The sequence below is a fragment of the Phoca vitulina genome, unplaced genomic scaffold, assembly GCF_004348235.1.
Source record: "Phoca vitulina isolate PV1807 unplaced genomic scaffold, GSC_HSeal_1.0 scaffold14, whole genome shotgun sequence".
In the NCBI taxonomy this organism is placed as follows: domain Eukaryota; kingdom Metazoa; phylum Chordata; class Mammalia; order Carnivora; family Phocidae; genus Phoca; species Phoca vitulina.
The window spans coordinates 24047774-24069980 of NW_022589717.1; the positions used below are offsets into that span (position 1 = coordinate 24047774).

At 41.1% G+C, this 22207-nt stretch overlaps 1 protein-coding gene and 1 pseudogene across 1 annotated transcript in view; both read left to right on the forward strand.

Annotated features, from left to right (window-relative positions):
- The window catches only part of ARHGAP10 (Rho GTPase activating protein 10), a 314093-nt gene that overhangs the window by 220679 nt on the left and 71207 nt on the right, over positions 1-22207 (forward strand). The window lies entirely within an intron of this gene.
- Positions 14285-15688, forward strand: LOC116637518 (annotated as a pseudogene).

A 22207-nucleotide genomic window follows, 5' to 3' on the forward strand; every position in this document is an offset into this window, starting at 1 on the left:
AGAACCCTCCTGGGAGTTAATAGAGTTTGTTGAAATGGAGCCCATTCTGCTATTTTATACATTTGTAGTGTCCTAAAAGGAATTTGTGTTTATAATGTGACCCTCTCCTAGTCTCTCCCCAAGTCCCTGAGGGCCCTTGAAGATTATGAAGAGCCTTTGAGAATCATCAAAGAAAACATTAATATCAGTGTGGTTTTCTTTTATTATCCATCTTATTTCATGTTAATGCTTAAATTGGCAATTCATGTAAAGTAAGATATATAATGTTACTCTCAACCAAATCACTTTACATAATATATATAATTTTAATCCAGGTTATAGGCGTGCCTTATTTTATTGCCTTTCGCTTTATTACCCTTCGTAGATACTGTGCTCTTTACAAGTCAAAGTTTTGTGGCAACTGTGCATGGGGCAAGTCTATCGGCGCCATTTTACTTTGTGTCTCTGTCACATTTCATGTTTTGGTCATTCTTGCAATATTTCAGACTTTTTCATGATCATATTTGTGGTGGTGATCTGTGATCAGTGATTACAACTTGCCGAAAGCGCAGATAATGGTTAGCATTTTTTAGCAATAAAGTATTTTTTAATGTATGTACATGTTTTTTTTAGACATAATGCAACTGCACACTTAATAGCCTGCAGTACAGTGTAAACATAGCTCATGTATGCACTGGGAAACCAGAAAATTCATTGGACTCACTTTATTTCAATACTCATTTCGTTGCAGTGGTTTGGAACCAAACCTGCGATATCTTTAAGGTATGCCTGCATATTTGTCTTGTTAAGGATTATAATTGGATTTTCAGTGTGATCGGCCAGATATGGTGCTCCGGTTGCTTTCAGCTTTGTGTGGTGCTTCAGTTTGCCTTGATGTTCACGGGTTCTGTGGTGTTCAGTGGGGCATGAAGTTGTTTTCTGGTGTTAGCCTTTAAATATCACCATTTCTGTGGACCACAGGGTGCCAAGAGATAATCACATTTTACTTCCATAAAACTTTTCCTTGGTCAGGATTCTTAAAACTTTGTCAAAATAAACAGTGTTGTCTTTGAAACGGGTACTCTGGCAGTCTGTGTCTCATTTTTCCTGGTGAGAAAATGGAGGCCATTTGTGATGCTCAGGCTTTGTGGAAAAGGCTGATGTTATGTTCCCATTCTGAGGTTTCTTCCGTAACCCTCCCTGTAACATATGTTGCAAAATCCTTGAAGGGCCAGTGCCCCTCCAGTCACAGAAGAGTCGAGATGAGAAGGGCATACCCGTTTCCTCTCAGGTGTGCGACACAATCAGAATATTAAGTTACATGCACAAGTGAAGAGTATCCAATGACACGCTGCATTCCTCTTGTTGACCTTGGATCCCACTTTCTGACCTACACCCCTGTCTTTGCCAAGAGCTAGAAGAAGGTGTCCCTGCCCCCAGGCCCAGTGGTGGCATGGATTCCCTAGTCAGTCCCAACCCGCAGTCCGGCAGCAGCCACACGTGGACCGGGTTAGGTTTGGGGCAGCCTGCTCCCCAACTCCTATAGTTGCAGAGACAAGGCACCTCCTAGCTCTGTTCTGCTGGTTGGTCTCTGTCATCCCTGATGGTAAAAGAGGCCCCAGTGGCTAGTATGCAAACCATTTTCTTTGAGGTGCAAGGAACCTTTAAGTCTTCAAGCGTGCCTGTCATTCAGTAGGAGCAAGAAATTTCTCTTTTTAAAAAAAAAAAAAAAAAGCGCCCAAAAAGCTTTTTTATTTAGCTTTGTGTGGCAACGGGTTTGCTAAGCAGCACCAGTTTTCATGTGAGAGAAAAATAAATATCTGAAACAACAGCAACAATGATAAAACTCCAAAGTTTCTAGAAGCTTTTTGTTTGCCTGAGTAGTGATGGTTCAGTGTAGAAGTCAAAACCCCATGGCAAGAATAGTTGACAAATTGCAGGGGTTGGCGTTTTCCCTTCTCCCAGTTTTTCTTGAATGTTGGCCATCTTTGGCCATCTTTGGCATAGCCACGGAGACTTACTTTACTGTTAGGTCTCCCCTCCCCCCTAGTAGGGCCTTGCATTCTCTGGAGTGTTTAAAAAGAGGCTTTAAAACCACAGAAAACTTTCTGTCTGCCTTTCTCCTTCCTCAAAGGAGAGTCAGAAAATGACATTGTCTTCCCAGTTCTGCTGTCTGCATTTAGCTATGCTACAGGAAGTCCATTCCCCGTGCCGTAGTGTGCTCTGGAGAGGGTAGGTAACATTTTCCCATGGTACTAGTGTGGTTTGATAAGAGAAAATTTGAGAGACAAGGTCCTTTCATTCTGCAGCATTTTAGTGTCCAGGATAGACAAAGCACTGGGGCTGTCTCAACAAAATCTAAGAGCTGCAGTACAGAAGGGGGGTGGGTAGATTTATTCTCTGTTATCTAAGAAAGCATAGTCAGTACAAGCGAGCAGAACCTGCTAGGAGGTGAGTTTTTGATAGAAGGGAGAACTTCATAATATTTTTCATAATGAGAATGTGTTCATGTTGGAAATGAGGATTGAGGAGTTGGAGAAAGTGAGCAGGCCTAGAAGGCCTGGCCCACTCAGAGATTCTCTGCCAAGGTCCCTGGAGATGTAGAGCCGCGAAGACAGGTCCTCAGAGCAGAGCTCTGGGCTTGGAACTTGGCACTTAATTAGTATTTGTGGAACTAAGGATGATGAGAAATATGATCCTTTTGTTCATCTCTCTTTTATGAGCAGCACCAAGAGTTCTTGGAAGGGAAAATAAGAATCTGGGAGTGAGGGGATGGGGGTGGTGGGGAATGGGTAGGTGAGCAATGCAGAAGGTACCGTCGGATGCCTTTCCTTAGGGGACAGGATAGTGTGGAGTGTTTATGGGCTTGACTCTTTGCATGGTTGTGCCCATTTTTATTTTCTTTTATAAAATAAAAAAACTTTCAGAGCTATCTCTTCCGCATCTTTCAATATATAATTGAGAACAATAATAATTATAATAGTCAATATTGACAGAGGGATGATTATGTGGTGGGCACAAGACTTATCTCCTTATATGGCATTTTACTGAAATACTCTATAGATAGGACCATATAGTGTAGCACAGTGAGCTCTAAAGTGAAATTCCTTGGGTTGGCATCTCAGCTCCACCACCTTATGTGACTTCTGTGTGATCTGGCCACCCTGTTGACTCTCAGTGGCGGTTTCCTCCTCTGCAAAATAGAAATAATGAAAGTACCTCTTCAACAGAGTAGTTGCAGAGATGAGCTGAGCTGATCCACAGGAGATACTCATCTCACTGCTGTTGCACACGTGAGGAAGACGAGGCTCAGGGAGGCTCAGTAACTTGCTCAAGGTCATAGTCCTAGGAAGTGGCCAAGCTGAGATTTGAACCCAGTCTGTCTCCAAAGCCTACCCCTTAACCTTACACTGTCACTGTCAGATAATGTGTGTATAGATATACACAGTTTTATATTAAACAACTTTAATGACTCATTTGTATTTTTTAAAAGACTTCATTTTTTTTTTTTTTTTTACAGTGGTGTTAGTTTACAACAAAATTGAGAGGGAATTGCAGAGATTTTCTATATATTCCCTGCTCCCCCCCGCCCCACATGCAGAGCCTCCCCATTATCAACATCCTCCCATCAGAGTGGTACATTTGGTACAGTTGAGGAACCTACACGGACATGTCATTATTGTCCCAAGTCCAGAGTTTCTTTGGTTCCCTCTTGGTGGTGTAGTTTCTATGGGTTTGGCCAAATGTGTTATAACATATATTCATCATTATAATAGCAGCATATTTTCACAGTCCTAAAAATCCCATGTTCTGCCTGTTCATTTCTTTCCTTGCCTGCCCCCCGCCCCCACTTCCCAGGTGCACCACTCACTGGTCTTTTTACTCTCTCCATAGTTTTGCTTTTTCCAGAATGCCATGTAGTTGGAGTCATATGATAGGTAGCCTTTCAGACTGACTTCTTTCACTTGGTAATATGCATTTAAGGTTCTTCTGTGTCTTTCAATCGTTTGATAGCTTATTTCTTTTTAATGCTGACTTGTTTGTATTTTGAGAGAACCAAGGGGTTTATGTGATCATTGTACCCATCAGGCAATGGGAAGAAGGCCAACTGCTCTCAACTGGCCATCTTTCCTCCCCTCAGATCGCCCTCCGTTTGCCGTGTCATGTGTGACAGGCAGCCTGCTTCTGAGATGCCCTCTCTCTGGGGTCAGCAGGTTGTGTCAGGCCTCCCAGCTCACTTTTGCCAGAAACTCAGCGAAGAAGCTCTGCTCATCATCTCTCTCCTTGTGTTCATCACCATCAGGATAATTAACATATAATAATAGAAAGCCCAATATTTATTAAGTGCTCACACTGTTAAGTATTTTACATCATAATCTCATCTAATGCCCTGCTCAACAGCTCTGTGAGGTAGATATCATCATCCTCATTTTACAAATGAGGAAACTGGGGCTTTGGGCAAGAATTGCCCAAGGTCACTCAGCTGGTAAATGGCAGTGCTGGGATTTAAACCCAGGACAGTCTGGCTCTGGAGGTGGGACCGTTAAACCCTAGTCTATACTGCTGCTCTGTCTGTTCGCAGTGGCTTTACATGGAAGGCTCTGTCTGTGTGGTCCCTGGCTAATAGACTGCACAACTACATTCTGATCCTTAGAAACAGCAGACCTAGAGTATATGTAGATTGAACAAAATCACTAAAAATAGAATGTTTCAATGTCTCAAATAAATTTTCAGAAATCCAAAGTACACCAAATAGTGCAAGTGGGAAAATATAAACATGAAGTCTCATTTCAATAATATGTAAAGAACTGATTTTTCTAAACTTTAAGTCAGACTATCGCGAATAGGCTACCTGCTTTTAGCAAAAACTTTAGAATTACCGATAGAAGTATTTTATTAATGAAGTATGTATGCTGTTGAAGTCTATGTAATGATAATATGGCCACTTGCATCGGACTAGGATGCTTGCAGAGAAAGTTTTTTTTTTTTCTTTTTCTTTTCCCTTTCTTGTCCTGGCAAGATGGCCTGCTACTATGTAGATAAGCAGGGCAGGGAGAAGGGTATTTTTCTAGACTGAACTCCATCTCTTCCCCTTTTACCTCTCTCTCGTCCCCCTCATCTGTACTGCCCCATAGTCATTTAGTCCAAATAGGTCCTGGCAGACAGCTCCGTGCCTCTGAGAACTGCTTACTGTGGAACTCATCCCTCTCATAGGTTTCTAAGACGTGGTGCCACTCGAATCTAGATCTGCTGGTGGGAACTGGCTAGATGCTCAAGAGGAGTCTCACTGGAGTCTGGGCTGAGTCAGGTTCTCTCCCCTAGAGATTTGGAATTGGGAGAGGGAGAAACTCAGCCAGTTACTCTAAGATTGCCCCTGGGCTTGAGGCTGAAGGAACCCTGGTGGTGGGTCAGGTGCCCAGCGGAGAAGGCAGACCACTGGGAAGGATGGGGAATCTCATTAGAAAAGGGTGCAGAGGTGAGAAGTGGAGAGTTGTTGGCCAGCTCTCGATGGCCTCAGGTTACTCTTGAGTTCCAGTTCTTCCTACTTCCTGCTGATTCCTTTTAATGAATCCCTTTTTATTTCTGTCAGTTTAGTACTATTTTGGTTGCAACGAAATCATCTTTGGACCCTGTGAGAAAATTCACAATGCACTGTACCTGTGATTTGATGAATTTACAGATACATGATTTATTCATCGACTTTGATGTAACTCAGTTTATATTTTGGAGCCGTCAGGCAGCTCCAGCATGTCCTTAAGGCTGGCTGCTGCTTGGGCCCCGTCCTTACGGAAACAGGTCAAGTGGGTCCGCTCAACAGAGTTTTAGGTGGAAACTGGCATTTTGAGGTCACCCAAATCTGAACCTGTTGCTTTATTCCCATGATTTTAACTAGCACTTCCTTAACTTTCTTCTTCAGTTTTCTCAGACCAGTATTTAAATCAGAAGTGACTTTTCTCTTAACGCTAACGTAATTTCTTTTTTTTTTTTCGAAGTAGTTTTGTTCCCAGCTGTTGGTCTCCAACCTGATATACCCATTTCATCCCCTGCTGCATTCTCACACATCTTCTGGCAGGGTGGGCCTCTGGTCTGCCACTCAGTCATGTAGCATTTTAACATATACTCTTGCATCTGACGTACTCTTCCTCTGTCTAGAGCAATAGTTTCGAAGTTTTATTACATTAGGACCCAGTTTGAAAATTTAATGAAAGCTTTGGGTCCTGTTCCCAGAAAATAGTATTATATATACACAGAAGAAATGTAGGTGCAGTTTTAGGAATTTGAGGTTAAGAACCTAGAACCATGGGGAAACCAAGAGCTGCCGTATATATCCATGAGAAGTTAGGGTCTGGAACATGTCTTCAGGCTCAGCCTTTCTTGTCTTTTGCTGTTGACTTATTCCATGTTTCTGCTCAGAAGCTGGGAGGGGGACAGATAAAGATGTCACTCATATCAGACTTTAGCTTTATTTTGTCAGTGACACTTCATTGTTTCTGTTCCTTACCCGGGACAGCCACCAAGGAAACCCTTTATTAAAATACTGATGGCTCAGTTTGGCCATGGAAAGAATGAGCCCACGCTGAAAGGCATTGTCCTTAAATAATGAAAGGCAGCCATTTTCCATTATTTTGAGATGTGCCGATATTCAGACTTCTGCCTGAGTGGGAAGCAGAAGGAAACTGACTTCGGGGCAGACTGAAGAAGGCACCTCTGTCCTCACCAGGTTTTCACAGTGCAACCTTGTTGTCTCATTTGAACTCCTCTGAATTGCCCTGAAATTAAAACCGTTGGGAAACACCACTGCTGCACTTAGTGATAACCGAGAGCTGACCATGTGCTAGTATTTTAGCTCCTGCATCTTTAGCATGGCAAACACCAGTGTCCTACCTAAGTGTTTTGACTAATGAATGGTAGCTGGAAAATGGCTAAATTAAGGGTTGGCAGTTTCAGCTCATGCACAGTGGGGCATGGCAGTTCTATTTCTGCTAGGCTTCCACAAGTTCTCCAATTTCCACTGTAGCTAAAAGTCAGAGTAGATAAAATGTCTACTTGATGAAGCCAGCCACTATGTAGTATCCTCCAAATAGAAGTCTTCCCAGCAAGTGTAGTACCTGCTTTCCTGGCTCTGTCTGGGGTCCTCAAGACCACCCCCATGTTTGGGGATGTGCTGGAAGGGGGATGTGCTGGAAGGGGGTAAAGTTGTACTCACAGCTAGATTCACCACAGCAATGTAGTAAGGACAAACAGAGAAGAAGACAACCCGGGTGGAATCTGGAGGAATCCACATGTTGTTTTGCTTATGCTCTTTCCTCCCAGGAGAGGTCACACAAAGCAGACTCTTCCCCCAGCCCTGAAAATATAGCAACATGTGTTTGATACTTCCATTCAGGAAAGCCCATTGGAGACCAGTGCCTATTGGGAGGTAGTCCCATAGGCATCCTTTGCCCACCAAATACCAGAATTCCAGACTCCCAGATGGAAAGCAGGTGTTTCACAATAACCCCCACATATGCACATTTAGGTACAAACAGTTTAGGCATGATGGGCCATCCTAACTTTAAAGGGAATGTTTTCTATCAGTTTAAAGACCTGTTTACCAGCCTAGTTCCCAGACACCAACCAGGGGCCAACTTTGCAAGCAGGCCTTTCTAAGGATGCCCATCTTAGGCCTGCTGTGTTTATTCTCTTCCACATACTGGGCATCTTCTAACTGCTGGGGTGAGGAGCTTGAGGGCAGGGGTGACCGTGAGTTACTATCTCTCCTGCAAGGTTATTCTCCGTCTTTGGGATTTAGAGCCTTTTCTCTTGTGCTTTGGAAGTGTCTTCTCCATGCTGTTGGGGAAGTGTGTGTTGGCAGCCCTATTAGGAAGTACAGGATTAACTTTATTGAGGAGCTTGGGAATTGACACAAATGTGGTCAGTGCAGGTCAAGTAAATTTCAAGCCATGCAGCCTTATGTCACTGGACTAATTTGGCACAGGATGAAAAGTCCCTCAAAAGCCCTCCTTGTCTTAACTTTCCGGTTGGTTGATTTCTCCTTGAGTATGACCCCAAAGGGCAGGAATCAGTTTTGTCAGCTTTATTTCTGTTCTCACCCTTCAGCTCTATTGAGTGCTGTCATTGGGGGCCCCACATTTTCTCAAGGATCAAGGTGCTGCCATGTCTGTCTTGCCTTCCCTCCTTGGCATCTGGTCAAAACTCACCTCTTCATCTTGGCCTGAGCTTTGTAGTGTCTGGCTGATGCTGACCCTCCTCAGATCTGCACCCTCTGCTATTTAATCTTCTGGATTTTTCTCTAAAAAATCTTTTTATTTAAAAGGTAAAAAAGGTTAAAAAAAACTCTATAGCCTTAGATGAGGATTTGTTAGATGAGCTTGTCATCCAATATTAGCACTCTGTTCCTCCTCCCAAGTCATTATTTTTCCTCATGCAGATATTTGTAGAATTATTGTCTCTCTCTCTTTTTTTTTTTTTTTTTTTTTTTTTTTTTACTACCAGTACTGTCTAACCGGTAGTGAGTTAGGGGAAGGGTTTGATTTCCTTTTGTTTGTATCACAGCTCCTCTCTTGACCAGATAGCGATGACTTCTATTGTTCTTTACGTAGTATTGTGTGTTTCTTGTTACTGTAGAGATACAAGTGTCTAGAATTCTAGAGTCTACTAGACTAGTCTAGAATTTACTTTAAGTAAAATCTAATTAAAGCTTCTTAAACATTTGTACTAAGTCTGGAATCTGCCTCAAAATAATCTAGGGATATCGATGAATTAAGCTGGCCATCAGTTAATGATTGTTGTAGTTAAGGGATGTGCACATAGGAATTTCTTATATTATTTTTTACTTGTATATATATCTCAAATTATTCATGATAGAAGTTAAATGAACTGATACTTGGTGTTGGCATCATTTCTTTTACGCACTTACCAATTCATTCACCAAACATCTATTAAGCCGCTCCTTCATGCCTTGTACTGCATGGACAGGCACAAAAGATTAAGGGAAAAAAAAAAAACAGATCTGCTTTCTGGAAGTCCAGTGTGTAACAAACTCTGACATAGTGGTGGAGAGCTAGTAACCTGGCCCGAGGATTACGTGTTTGGAGTTTGGACCTGCAAGAAGCCAGTAGCTTTCTTTGTCCAAAGCCAGGTTAAGATCATTTCTATACTTTGAAGACTTACTGTACTAGGCATTCCTTTGTGAATCAACTCAGTTGTTTCTTCAGAAGGTGTTTACCCATTCCATTCGCAGCAGTGAGCTAGGTCTGCAGGAGATCTAGTGGACATAATTATAAAATTCAAGATTCCTTTTCCTAAGCATTTAGTCTGCGTAGGGCAGAAGGCCGGCACTAAGGCCTTCTTGAGCACCTGATGTTCCAGGCGCTGGCCAGCTCTCATTCATATGACCCACGAGTCAACCAGCCAACCCTGAGAGGGTAGGTACTATTAGTTGTATGTATGTTTGTTTGTTTGTTTGTTTTTAGGTAGTTTTGTTTTCTCCGCAGTTTACGGACTAATGCAAGAAACGGAAGCTTGGAGAGTTGAAATTAACTTACCCAAGGTCACACAGCTTGCTTTATTCATTGACAGTCTGCCTCATTCCAAAAAGGATTTCAGGCAGTTAAGCCACACAGTTAGAAAATTCTTTGTGGTCTTTCTACTGTCCCAAGAAAAACAAGACCATATTTTTTTCTTTTTAAGCTTCAATGATGCATAGTGTTTCAGTCAATATTACTACATGGATAGCTCCAAGTTTAAATTGTGCAAATGTGCTTACGTATGTCTCTGTTGGAAGGTGTAGGAGTAAGAAAGGAAATCTCTCTATTTGATTTCATAAAGTCATGAGCTTTATATAGTTGCTTGAGCCACACATGCCCGTGCCTGGTTGTGTGCACAAGACAGTTCTTATTAATCATTGCACAGCTGGTGTGTGTTTTGTCATCATTATTACTTATTCTTAATTACCAAAAGTGCACATGGGCTGCAGACTGTAGATTGTGCCAAACCAAACCTCTAGAGTGGTTGGACTAATAGGTTTTGAGGAAGATTTACAATCATTTGTAAATGATAGCAGTGCTGTATATATTCACATAAAGAAACAGTGTACATCAGAAACTCACACGAAATCTGGATCATAATCTTGAGTATAGGATTCTCGGTATCTGCCTCCTGTTCTCTTTAATTTGTTGCTGAATCAACTTTGCTTGCTTTGTATACTGAGAATAGAATCTATTTATAGGCTATGCCCTTTTTTAAGGTAGTTGTTTCTCTTTCCCTAACTCAGCAGTAAGTGGAAGTGGAGACATTCTTTCTCCAGGAAAGCCTTTAAACCCTTGATTTCTCTAGAATGTCATTTCTGTTTAGATGAAATGCGGGACATGACCACTAAGAGGATTAGTCATCATTTTCAAAATTTAATGAAGGAATTAGGTCATTTGCGCTTAATGTGCTAATAAGCTCAGAGTAAGCTGTACTTTCTGATGGATTGATATGGAAGGGTCCTTGGAATGATAATTGTTTCTCGTGTCTACTCCTTTTTTTCCACAGTTTCTGTAGGACCGGGTTACCTGCAATGCCCAGAGTCACAAACAACCTGTGGTTGAACTTTTTTGGAAGTCCTGTGGGCTTTGTCCAAATTCCATGTAACTTAAAAGAAAACTCTTCCACTTGACTTTATTATTTGGATGAATCCAAACTCTTGTAAATGGTTTCTAATTCTCCGTTATTTTCCATTCTTGGCAGCTTTCCTGCTCATTACTGTAGGTCAGTGGTTCCTAACCAATTTTTATGTTTCATACTTCTTTGAGAATTTGATGAAAGATAACAATCTCATTTTCTAAAAAGAAAAAATACAGATGCATATATACCATTTACAGATGATTTGAGGGTATACAGTAATACCAAAGTCTGTAAGAAACCTCAGTTGGGAACCCCTGCTTTGGTGAAATAAACTTGGGTGATATTGAAATAACTTAATAAAAACATGTGGCCCATTGACACAGCGTGGGAGTGAGGGAACTAGAGAAGTTTATCAAATTACAGGTTTCCACATGTGATGGTGTGTGTTACCTTTTACTTATGTCTTTACCAGTAGTATTTATTGTCCATTTCTTATCTAAAACAGATACCTCAAACACATGCTTTAAGATAGCAAACTCAGATCTCAAAATCTTACAATATAAACCAAAAATAGGTTAAAAGGAGAAAAGAATAACACCTTGGTGTCAGTCAAATGGAGGAAAAGGCTAGAGACTAGCAAATAACATTTTTAAAAATTGGCATGGACCATATCTGTTTTACTCCTAACTCAACCTTCCACAGATGTGATACCCAACAGATGTATATGTAATCCTCAAAATCCCTTTTTGGAGGGAGGAGTATAAGATGGTTTGGTCAGCCTTGGGTGAGACTTGCAACTTGCCCAAAGGTAGACACTCCTCCTGACCACCTTGCTCTCCCACCAGGGCAAGGAAAATAGGTGGGGTGTGATATATCATGGACTCTCACAAACATCTCAGGGGTGGTGAGCTCCAGCAAAAAGCAAAGTCAGAAAGAAAACCTCAGAATCAAAACTAAATTTCAAAAAAAAAAAAAAGCTTTTGTAGGAGAAGAAGATGGGAAAAATGAACCCCAAGAGTAGAGAGAGGAATGCCATTTCCCACCCTGATAGCTTGTGGTGTGAGTGTCTAGAAGTCATGTCTCTTACCTGGTCCATCTTGTGCCTGGAGAATGATAGGAAGTGGTGATAAACCGGCCACTGAGGACAGAGACTCCTGGCAGGGGCTGAAGGGCCAGGGCCTCTGCTGGAATTGTGGGCAGCCCAGGCAGGGGGACTGAACACAGACAAGTGCATTTTGGCAAAACGAGAGATGAGGTGAAAGACCAGGTTGCGTGCAGCCCTGGCTGCATTCCTTGTCCTCCCCATCCCCATTGGTTGTGGACCAGTTGTGTCCTCTCAAAATGTTGAAGCCCTAGACCCCAGTGGAGGGGCATTTTGGAGATGGGGGCAGTCTTTAAAAAAGGGAATTAAGATTAAACGAGGTCATAAGGCCCCCATCCAACAGGACTGCTGTCCTTGTAAGAAAGGGAAAAGACACCAGGGATGTGCATGCACAGAGGAAAGGCCATGTGAGGGCACAGCAAGAAGGCAGCCACCTACAAGCCCAAGAGAGAGGCTTTGGGAGCAGCAGACCCTGCTGGCACCTTGATCTTGGATCCCCAGTCTCCGGAACTGTGAGAAAATAGATTTTTGTTGTTCAAGCCACCCAGTCTGTGGGGTTCTGTTGTGGCAGCCCAAGCAGACGAACACACCATTCTCTAGCTACAGAACACCGGGCAGGCAAAGCTGTAGTGTGTGGAAGAAGAAAATAGACCCCCGCAACATGGGAAGAGATTCAAGGACGTGTCACCCCTGGTGTTGTGGTGTGAATAAAGTGTTGACAAAGCTGCCCATTTAGAACACAAGTAGAATTGAAATCAACCAACCAAAAATATCCAGCGTGGAGTCTGTATGAATGTATTGCAGCAGGAGGGGAGAAAATGTAAACTGTAGTGGAAGAATCTGTTTTGGAAGAAGTACTGATCTAAGGAAGAGAAGAAATGAACTTACTAAAATTTGTCTCTGTAGAAGAATTAAATAGTTAATGAAATGGGAGTTGAAAAAATAAAATGATTAAGGAAGATTTTTTTTGATATTTCTCTTTCACAGCCTACCCACTTTATTTATTTATTTTTTTATTAACATATAATGTATTATTTGTTTCAGGGGTACAGGTCTGTGATTCATCAGTTTTACACAATTAACAGCGCTCACCATAGCACATACCCTCCCCAATGTCCATCACCCCGCCACCCCATCCCTCCCACCCCTCTCCACTCCAGCAACCCTCAGTTTGTTTCCTGAGACTAAGAGTCTCTTATGGTTTGTTGATTTTTTTTTAAAGGTACTTGCAGAGCTCAGAAAACTGACACATGTATGGTATTTTAAAACAAATGAACAAATTAAAACATATCAAAAGGAATAGAATGAAAAATTAAATTACCCTTATTGATAAAACAGTCACAGTCAGTGGAAGGAGAGAGACAGGTAAAAGAAGTCAAAGAAGCAGACGTGGAAGGCAAAAATGACCCATTACAAGTCACCACGGCAGTATAGAACAAAATGCATGGAACACAAATAATTTTCTGAATCAAAGTGAGACCATAATCTGTTCAAAACGTTCACTGAATTTCAGGAAACCTCAATTCTGACTTTTAAGTTCTTCAGAATTAACCATATAGGGACAAACTGTGATCCATTTATTAGATTTTGAGGAAAAATAAAAAATCCACTAGGAGGATACATCTGGTTGCCTCATATTTTCCTATAGCAACTCTGTAGGAGAAAATAAAGCAGTGTTTATAGGTTTTCAGTATCTATTTTTGGCCACAAAGAAAAATCCCAAATTTCAAAAGGCAGAAATAACACAGACAATTTTTTTCCTGATCTGTAATGCTCTAAATCTGGAAATTAGAAGCAAAAAAAAAAAAAAAAAAAAGTCCCTGGTCATCTGGAAATTTAAAAACTTTCATGATTCATGGATTAAAATAGAAATAAAAAAGTTGGAGAATACCTAGAAAAATATTGTGAAAACAAGAATATCAAAACCTGAAGAATCATGCAGAAATTACGTTCTGAGGGAAATGGATAACAAAGCGAGAAAGAATGAAATAAGTTACACTTCCACCCACCTCCCCCCAAATTTGAAGAAATTAAGAAATATAAAAGATGAAATTATTAATTAGGAAAGAAAAAGTGTTTTTTTGTAAAACCTCTTGCATTTTTGGTGGAGTGGGGAGCATAAAATAAAACAGATTTTCTTGGCTAAGCTAGTCAAGAAGAATGGGTGGGAGAGAAGGCTCACATATATAAATAGAAACAAATGTGGAAATAACCATAGATACACAGTGCACAGAATTTTGAAAATCAGAATAAAATCAGTGAAATAATAAACAGAAAACTTTAAAAGAGCTGCCATCCCCCCAACAAGCACCAGGCACAGATCTTTTCACAGGTAAATTTTAAACTTGGAAGAAACCGTTTAATCTGTTAATGTTTTAACTGGTCCACACCATAATAGAGGAGAGTTTCAAATTCTTTTTATGACGCTGGTAGGGCACCAATGCTGAAGCCTGTCAGATATAAAGTTGTAGATCAATTTTACTTAAGCATAATTTGCAGAGGCCTTAAATAATACATCAGCAAATAATAGCAGTACTTTAACTGTGTAATATTTCAACCTAAGTTGACTTCATCCCTGAAATACAAGGGTGGCTCAATATTAGGAAATACATTAATATAATATATTATTAAGTCAAAGGAGAAAATCTTACAGCAGATGCCTAATAGCATGTGACAAAATCTACATAATTCCTAGGGAAATATTTTAGTAAAGCAGAAATTGTGGATACTTACTTAAAATGATCTAAAATGTGTATTTTAATCCTTCAGTATTCTCTTTAATTATTGAAATGCTTAGAATGTTGAAATTGTGACTTGGCTCACTGTTACTAATTAACAATTGTCCTAGAATTATTAGACAAGAAAAGCGAGAAAGCAATACGAGGTAGTTTGGAAACTGGAAGGGGGAAAGTTTGCATTATTTACGGGTGTGATTGTACACATAGATTGTGTGATTGAAGAGCAGAGAAGAGAGCAGATTGAAGAGTTCTAGAGAGCAGATTGAAGAGTTCTTACATACACTAAAATGATTCACTGGGATGAAGGATTAAAAGTAATTACCAAAATCGATAGCTTCCTTATATATCGCAAGACATCAGAAGATACAGTGGGAGAGCAGGCCCTATTATCAATGTTTTCCGAAAAGATGAATTGCCTGAATGTAAGCCTAAATCAAGAAGAGATAAATCACCAGTGTGTAAGTCTAAATGAAGAGATGAAGAACACGTATTTGAAGAAAGCTGGAAAGCTCCACTGAGAGCCGAGAGAAGTCTCCGGGAGGAGGAAATGAGTGTGTGTGAGCTGGAATAGACTTCCTGTGATGGTTTGCAGTGTCCAGCAAGGCTTAGAATGTGCTCCTGCTTTGAAGCCATCTCTGTTACAAAGTACTCTATGGATAAGTGTCAAGATTTTGCAAAAATGTAGAACATATTTACTGCTACTGCAAATCTACTGTACCTCTCAGTGCAAAAATCAGAAACAGGTTGGGGGCTCTGCCACAAGTTCCGAAGATGCCGCCCAAGGGAAAAAGTGGTTCCGGGAAAGGGGGGAAGGGGGGAGCAGCTTCTGGGAGTGACAGTTCTGACAAGAAGGCTCAGGGTCCCAAAGGTGGTGGCAATGCAGTAAAGGTCAGACACATTCTGTGTGAAAATCATAGGAAAATCATGGAAGCTATGGAAAAGTTAAAGTCTGGAATGAGATTCAGTGAAGTGGCCACACAGTATAGTGAAGATAAAGCCAGACAAGGGGCGACTTGGGTTGGATGACCAGAGGTTTCATGGTGGGACCATTTCAAGAAGCAATATTTGCCTTGCCTGTAAGCAGGCTGGGTAAGCCTGTGTTTATAGACCCTCTGGTTAAGACAAAATTTGGATATCATATTATTATGGTTGAAGGGAGAAAATAAAGTTGTATGAAAGACAAAAAAAAAATCAGAAACAGCCTCCAGTGGCAGGGAAGTGGGTTAAATAAATTATGGGATGGTCATAAGGAGAAATGTTCAGCAGCCCGTTAACAAGAATGAAGTAGACTCGGGCGCCTGGGTGGCTCAGTTGGTTAAGCAACTGCCTTCGGCTCAGGTCATGATCCTGGAGTCCTGGGATCGAGTCCCGCATCGGGCTCCCTGCTCAGCGGGGAGTCTGCTTCTCCCTCTGACCCTCCCCCCCCCTCTCATGCTCTCTCTATCTCATTCTCTCTCTCAAATAAATAAATAAAATCTTTAAAAAAAAAAAAAAGAATGAAGTAGACTCATAAGCACTGATACTGAACGTGGTGGACACGCGCTAAGGTGGCCCAGTGGTCTAGGCCCTAGGATGCCTGTGGGACCCGTGGCTTGATTCTCACCAGTAGAATCTGAGGGGATGGGATGTTTTCCCCATGATGGTTTTGTTATAGAAGACTCCATGGGAGCAGACTGGAGACAGAGGTTCTCGTTGGCCTGGAAGAAGCAGATAGCTGTGTTGGGAACTGCCTCAGAGAGGACCACAAGGTAGGGAACTAGGGGGGCCTCCAGCCCATGTTCATCAAAAAGCCAGAACGCTCGGTCCTATGACTGCAAGGAAATGAATTCTGCCAACAACCCAAATGAGTGGGGAAGCAGGTTTATCCCCAGTTCGGCCTCTCTAATGCTAGCTGGCTGATACTTTGATTATGGCCTTGTGAGTCGAGGACCTGAGCAGAGGGACCCAGTTAAGATGTGTCTGGACTCCTGACACTTGGAAACTGTGAGATGAAAGCTTTCTTATACACATTAAGAATCAGAAAACACAGAAATAGTAAATGTGTTGTTTTTAGGCTTTGAGTTTGTGATAATTTCTTATGCAGCATAGTAAATGGACACACTGAAACTGAATGATATCTAAAACACTGGCGTGTACTGTCTCACTCTGAGTTAAATTAAAAAAATCTCCTGCTACTGACTGACCCAGCTTTTCTTTCATACCCTCATGACTGCAGTCATCCTGGCCTCTTTGGCATTCCTGGAACATGCCAAGCACATTTCTCCCTCAGGGCCTTTGTGCTTATTTATTTCCAATGTCTAGAACATTGTATGTTCCATAGTAAGCATTCAGTTAACAGTTGAATAGTTAAAAATTGAGGCTTGGAAGGGCAAAAATGAACTATTAGGACTTCATCAAGATAAAAAGCTTTTGCACAGCAAAGGAAACAGTCAACAAAACCAAAGACAACTGAAAGAATGGGAGAAGATATTTGCAAATGACATATCAGATAAAGGGCTAGTATCCAAAATCTATAAAGAACTTATCAAACTCAACACCCAAAGAACGAATGTTCTTTTAGGTAGAAAAGGGACTTTTTTTTTTTTTTAAGATTTTATTTATTTATTTGACAGAGAGAGACACAGCGAGAGAGGAAACACAAGCAGGGGGAGTGGGAGAGGGAGAAGCAGGCTTCCCGCGGAGCAGTGAGCCTGATGCGGGGCTTGATCCCAGGACCCTGGGACCATGACCTGAGCCGAAGGCAGACGCTTAATGACTGAGCCACCCAGGCGCCCCGAAAAGGGACTATTTTAAAGGTTACATATTTAAAGAGCAACACGTTATCTGCATATCTTCATCCAATAATAATTCTAAAAACGGAAAATACAGTGCAGGATCTGCAGGTGATTAGTTAGCATCTCATCTTATTCTCCCCATTTGACAGCAGTTTTAGAGTTTTAGCCAGCTTTCACCAGCTGCCTAAAATTTCCACCTACCCTGCCCTCACCTCCCATCCTTCCCCAACACACAGACTTTACTTATCAGTGGGATTCTCGGGCCTCTTTTGGAGCAGTGCTCAGTATTACTACTATAGTACCTGTATGGTTTTTTTTTTTTTTTTTTTTTTTTTTTTTTTTTTTTTACATATTTTTGCATAGTAGGATATAGGAAAATAAGGTTAAAATGCCTATAGGTGCTATGGCTCTTAGGAAACTCCAAGGGGGTTAATCATCATGCTCTTCGACGAACATGTCTCTATCCATGGCTGTGGAACTATAAGATCACTATTTCAGGAGCCAAATAAGGATGACTTTATCTGTAATGAGTGCATTTATGAAATGGTAACAGTTTACAAAGCCTTTTCGTGTATTAATATCTGACATGTTATTCCATTGCAAAGGGAAAACCAGAATAGAAGGAATGGTAAGATGAGATTACTCCGTAACAGTCAGGGCCACCCGTGTCATGTTAACTGTGCATCTGGGACGGAATGAGCACTCCGAGCATGGCCGACTTGTGGCAGGAAATAAGGGAGCTCAGGTCTCAGCATGGTACAGTGTGAACTTATCAGGGGTTGGGGAAAGGTTACCCCGTATGGCAGAAAAGGGTGACAGGTCAGCTTGACAGGCTTGTTTCTATATTAAGGAGTCAGGCACTTGGCTCAAATAGCTTGGCGAGTGAGACTGTCTTTTGGGGAGGGGCAGATATTTTCTTATTCACAGATTCATGGGTCAACTATTCAAGCCCAGCCTGCATGCAGTGTTGGAGCCTCTTTTGAAACGCTCCTAGTCTTACCTTTGTTAAGACTTTGTAAAAGTTTGGTGACATGGAACTCCTCATCTCCTAAATTCACTGCCTGAGAGTTATGTAACTTCATTAGTTCAGAAGGTTTTTTTCCCATATATTTAGTTGACATATGCCTTCTTAGATTATTAACCCATTAGCCCTGGCTTTAATCTCTGGGCCAAATACAAGATGAATCCCTCTTTCACACGATAGTGTTTTTAGAATCAGATGATTGATAAGTTGCATGACTTTCTTTTGAATTTCCGGTCTTCCTGGTCACATTGTGTTGTGGTCTATAGCAAGTAATATATATATTTGGTCTTTGTCCATAGTTCCTGGCTCCCAGTTCCCAGAACCCTTGGAATTTCCTGAGCCATAAGAGCCATGGGAACATCTTTGTTGTATTTGGTCTCTTGTCCTCAGTTCCTGAATCGCTTCAGGTGAAATGGGAGTCTTATTATTCCTGAAAAGCTTTCTCTACCACAACTGGGCTTATGTAAATGAGGTGACTTTTGGAAAGTACTTCCTAAGGATGGGGGCTCTTTGCCAGAGGAACCTACAGTGAATAGAGTATTGAAATTTTCAGCCCTACCCCCTGATTTGGGGATTGAAGAGAGAGGCTGGAGGTTGAATCAGTCACTAGTGGCTAGTGATTTAATCAATGATGCCTATGTCATGAAGCCTTCATAATGAACCCAAAAGCAGAGGGTTTTGGAGAGCTTCCAGTTCGGGAGCCAGAAAGCTTCCCACATGTCATGGTGCCGAATCCCAGACTCCATGAGAACAGACTTCCTTCGTTTGGCACCTTACCCTATGTATCTCTTCATCTGGCTGTTGATTTATATCCTTTAGAGTATCTGTTGTAATAAATCAGTAATCTAGTGAGTAAACAGGTTTCCTGAGTTCTGTGAACTGCTCTAGCAAATTAATTGAACCCAAGAAGTGGATCATGTGAACCTCTGATTTATAGCCGGTCAGAAACCCAGGTAAACACCTGGTCTTAAAATTGGCTTCTGAAGCAGGGGGTGGCAGAGGCAGTCTCGTGGGACTGAGCCCTTAACCTGTGGGATCTGATGCCACCTCTGGGTAGATACTGTCAGAATTGCATTGAATTGCTCTAGTGTGGTCCAGTCAATAAGGAATGTAGTTGGGATTAGCATCTTCCTTGTTCTAGGTGAACTCTCTGTCTGCTAATCCTGTTGGAGATGTCCTCGGCTTGCCAGTCATAACATATGGTGGCCTCACCCTGGCTGTACTGTTACATTGACTACTCACAGCTGTGGTTGAGGCATATGTTCTCATACTGTACTTGTGTGGCTGTTTTTACATGGGTTCAAGTATGGCCCCGATAGTTTTTTTCCTTTGAACCCTGCTCTGTTTGTTTCCAACCTGCTGAAAGCTACTTGGGCACACTTCTTGCTCAGGAAATTGTTCACTGTCTCTCCAGTTTTATATCCTCTGTCTATGAAGACCAAGCCATTGTTAACAAATATTGAGCTCTGAGGCATAACAGTAGAAATATTTCTCTAGAGGTATAGTGGTGGATCTCAATCCCCAGGGAACATTTGGTAATGTGTGGAAACATTTTTGATTGTTAGACCTGAGTAGGGCTGCTATGGGTATCTAGTGGGTAGAGGCCAGAGATGTTGCTAACCATGCATAGGATGGTGCCTCCAACAAGAATGATCAGACCTAGAATGTCAAGGGTGCTAAGGTTGAGGAGTCTTTGTCCGTATTGATGTAGTTCTAAACAGTGTCTGGTGAAAATGGTATTTTTAATTTTGTTAATCAGGTTTATTAGCATCCAAGACAAGGCTTCTCAAAGTGTGAATGGGGGTTCCCTGAGACCCTTTTAGGGGTCTCTGAGGTCATAGCTATTTTTATGATAATTGCCTTTCTCACTCATTCTTTTACAGTTGTAGAGAGGAGTTTTCCAGAGGTCATATGACATCACAATATGGAAACAGATTGAATGCAGAAGCAGATATGAGAATCCAGCTGCCTTCTTTTAAATCTGACATTGAAGAGCTTTTTCAAAATGGAAAACAATGCCATTTCTCTCATTAAATTATTTTTGTTTTGGAAAACCATTGTTTTTTTATAAAACATGTTGATATATAATGGATGTATTATTTTTAATCAACTAATATGCACTTAAACATTTTTTTAAATTTTGATTTTTATTTCTATCACTAAGAATGTCGGTGGACATAATCCACACAAACAAAGATCCATACTGTTCTTTGGGATGCCAATAATTTTTACTAATATAAAGAGGTCCTGTTTTCATGTGTCTGTTGGCCAGTTGGATGTCTTCTTTGGAGAAATGTCTTTTTGTGTCTTCTGCCCATTTCTTGATTGGATTATTTGTTCTTTGGGTCTTGAGTTTGATAAGTTCTTTATAGAATTGGGATATTATTGCTTTATCTGATAATACATTTGCAGATATCTTCTCCCATTCCATAGGTTGTCTTTCGATTTTATCAGCTGTTTCCTTTGCTGTGCAAAAGTTTTTTTTATCTTGATGAAGTCCCAATAGTTCATTTTTGCCTTTGTTTCCTTTGCCTTTGGAGACGTGTCTAGCAAGAAGTTGCTGTGGCCGAGGTCAAAGAGGTTGCTGTCTGCATTCTTCTCTAGGATTTTGATGAATTCCTGTCTCACATTGAGGTCTTTCATCCATTTTGAGTCTGTTTTTGTGTATGATGAAAAGAAATGGTCCAGTTTCATTCTTCTGCATGTGGCTGTCCAATTTTCCCAACACCATTTGTTGAAGAGTCTGTCTTTTTTCCATTGGATATTCTTGCCTGCTTTGTCAAAGATTAGTTGACCGTAGAGTTGAGAGTCCATTTCTGGGTTCTCTCTTCTGTTCCATTGATCTTTGTGTCTGTTTTTGTGCCAGTACCATACTGTCTTGATGATTACAGCTTTGTAATAGAGCTTGAAGCCCAGCATTGTGATGCCACCAGCTTTGGTTTTCTTTTTCAACATTCCTTTGGCTATTCAGGGTCTTTTCTGGCTCCATATGAATTTTAGGATTATTTGTTCCAGCTCTGGGAAGAAAGTTGATGGTATTTTGATAGAGATTGCATTGAATGTATAGCATAGACATTTAACAATTCCAATCCATGAGCATGGAATGTTTTTTCCATTTCTTTGTGTTTTCCTCAATTTCTTTCCTGAGTGTTTCGTAGTTTTCTGTGTATAGAACCTTTGCCTCTTTGGTTAGATTTATTTCTAGGTACCTTACGATTTTGGGTGCAATTGTAAATGGGATCAACTCCTTAATTTCTCCTTCTTCTGTCTCATTGTTGGTGTATAGAAATGCAGCTAATTTCTGTGCACTAATTTTATATTCTGCCACTTTACTGAATTCCTGTATGAGTTCTAGCAATTTTGGGTAGAGTCTCTTGGGTTTTCCACATAGAGTATTATGTCATCTGTGAAGAGTGAAAGTTTGACTTCTTTGCTGATTCAGATGCCTTCTATTTCTTTTTGTTGTCTGATTGCTGAGACTAGGACTTCTAGTACTATGTTGACCAATAGTGGTGATAGTGGACATCCCTGTCATGTTCCTGACCTGAGAATGATATTTGCTGTGGGCTTTTCATATATGGCTTTTATGACATTGAGGTGTGTTCCCTCTATCCCTACCCTCTGAAGAGTTTTAATCAAGAAAGGATGCTGTACTTTGTCAAAAGCTCCTTCTGCATCAATTGAGTGCATCATATGGTTCTTTTCTTTTACTAATGTGCTCTATCATGTTGATTGATTTGCAAATGTTGAACCACCCTTGCATCTCAGGAATAAATCCCACCTGGTTGTGGTGAATAATCCTTTTAATGTACTGTTGGATCCTATTGGCTAGGATCTTGTTGAGTATTTTGGCATCCATGTTCATCAGGGATATTGATCTGTAATTCTCCTTTTTGCTGGCGTCTTTGTCTGGTTTTGGGATCAGGGTAATGCTGGCCTCATAGAACGAGTTTGGAAGGTTTCCTTCCATTTCTATTTT